Consider the following 2500-nt stretch of genomic DNA (forward strand, 5'->3'; position numbering starts at 1 on the left):
CGTCGAAACTTTGTTTTCGCGACGTTCTTTTCGTCGCTCTCGTCCCCACGCTCCTACGCTTTGGTTGTTTCTTTGCCATCCGTGTTGCGATAAAAAGATTTCTCCATTGTCCAAAAAGGACGGATCGAGATTCCTCTTTCGAGAGGGAGAGAGAGGTACTTGCGGGTAACCTGGAATCTACGAAACACGCACCGTGGTAAGATTCGTGCGTCCGCCTGATCGATGTGTGTTGTTTACGGACCGGCTGAGAAGCGACGATAGCGAGTCTTTGAAAAACTATGTGTCCATTAGTTAGACCGATCGTCGCCGGCCGTGTGTCTGTTCGAATCTCGCAACCCACGATTCAGCGACAGGACGCGCGCTCGCATTCCTTGTGTGCGTTCGTACTTTTCAAGGTTTTTAAATGTACTTTACGCCCGACCGTCGAGAGGAGCGTGCCACTGGGCGTTTCTCCGACGGTTTCCGTCCTTGGACGCGATCGTGTCGTCAACGATCGAACAAACAAACAAATACGTTGGCGACGCCCGAATTCGCTCTCCCGCACGCGCCGGGTGGGAGAGTGATGTGGGTATCGAATGTGATGCGTGTTAATAATGAAAATAACACTCTAAAGATCTAAAGAGTTTGAAATACAAAATTTTACGATTACCCTGAACGGTGGATCACTTGGCTCGTGGGTCGATGAAGAACGCAGCTAATTGCGCGTCAACGTGTGAACTGCAGGACACATGAACATCGACATTTCGAACGCACATTGCGGTCCACGGATACAATTCCTGGACCACGCCTGGCTGAGGGTCGTTTTCTTAACAAAAGACTGCTTGCGTTTGCTTCTCGAAAAAAGAGTAATTCATTTCTTTCTAAACATCTCGCCGTCGTTCAACGAAAGTAGAACGTTTCGGAGCGGGATTATCGAACGAAATTGAAAGAATGAATGAACGATAAACAAAGAAAGAGTCGCAACGTACGAGCGATAGTTGGGCAGTTCGTCGGCGTTTGTCGTGGAAACGATGTGACGAAAATCGCAACCGATACACTAAATGCAGGCCGTTAAAGGAGAGAAACAAATTTCGAAATATCTCTTCGAACTAGCGCAAGTGCGTCACGGCGCGCGAGTCGTTCGTTAAAATTTATAAACGACCGCCCGTGAAAGCACCGAGTTCTCGGAAGATAATCTATAAAGATTCTCCATCCTGCTGGAAGTTATCGGATCGGCGCGATTGTTCACTTGTAGAAATCCACGCTCCCGACGTTGCCAGAAACGATATTTACGAAAGGTGTGTCAAAAATAAACGAAAGAAGCTCTCCTATAAATTTAGAAAAAGCAAACGAGTGAAATGTTTGAGATGATAATTTGCTGAAATGCAAGCTCGAATAGCCCCAGGGTTTCGAATGATTCCCCGCGCTTTATACATCTCTCTGTTTACAAACGGTGTATAAATGAAAGATCGCTTCAGATGGGTCGTCGCTGTTTGACGCGCGATGCTGTTCCTTTTTTTTTTGTCTGTCTGTGCGTTTAGCTTCGCTAAACAAGTTAAATGGTTAAAAAGCGTCGAAAAAGCGAATACACACGCGACAAGACAAATCTAACGAGTAAAGGAACGCTCCGCTCCAAGATAAAAATGGTTGTTTACAATCAATACAGCGTTTCGGTACCCCTGATCGTAGTCTGAAACTGTGTAACAAAAGAGAGGAAAGCGAATGGTGAAGGAACTTCGAAGCCTCCGTGGCGTGGCTAGAACTTGTGATAAAAGTATGTTTGCAGCAATTATGCATGCTCCCGTTAAAACAGCATTTCAATGTCTCGCATGGCTTAAAGCTCTAGGAGGCTTCAACATTTAGAATACATACGGACTACTTCGTTTGTTAAAGATAAGCGAAGACCGCGCGACCATCGCTCGGTCGTCCAGTCCTCGAAAGTTTTGTTGCGTTCCAAAGAAGAGACAAATGGGGTTTACCCTTGCGCTAAGGGGAGAAGAAGAGAAAAGCAGTTGTTAAATCTAAGAGGTGTGTGGAGTACATCGCGTGTTGGTTAAAATTGTTAAATGAAGTATACGCGAAATGTTCTCTCGCTCTTGCTTTTCCTCTTGCTTCCGTGGCGCTCGAAAAGAAGGGATGATAAATAAAGAAACCTATTCGAAATCTCTTGTGGAACAAAAAATAATACGGACGGACGTTAAAATTGAACCGAGACGAAATGGATCGTCTTGCGAGTTGTCTTCGCTTTGAAATTGTTAAAAATTGATAAAAGCAATACGACGAAGCTGCAGTCCGCAAAATGTTTGAAGCAAAAAGGAAATAACACGAAAATTATGGGAACGTCGTGTCTCAACTTTTTTTTCCCTCTTGTGCTCGTTTCATCGAACGATAAATACAAACATTTTGAAACGAGAGAGGAGGAAAAATTGAATATGCGAAAGGTTGATTCACGCACAGTTTCTCTACGTGTTTGCTTTTTTGCTTCTTTTCGTTTATTTTTTTTTTTTTTTGCATCGAGCAT

The 2500-nt window shown here is 44.4% G+C and overlaps 1 non-coding gene across 1 annotated transcript; it reads left to right on the forward strand.

The window, feature by feature from the left end:
* Positions 1–646: 646 nt before the first annotated feature.
* LOC143308117 (5.8S ribosomal RNA) lies at positions 647–801 on the forward strand. Its single transcript, XR_013065121.1, has one exon. It is a non-coding gene; the product is annotated as a 5.8S ribosomal RNA (ribosomal RNA).
* Positions 802–2500: the final 1699 nt, after the last annotated feature.

Source organism: Osmia lignaria, unplaced genomic scaffold (genome assembly GCF_051020975.1).
Source record: "Osmia lignaria lignaria isolate PbOS001 unplaced genomic scaffold, iyOsmLign1 scaffold0154, whole genome shotgun sequence".
NCBI lineage: Eukaryota > Metazoa > Arthropoda > Insecta > Hymenoptera > Megachilidae > Osmia > Osmia lignaria.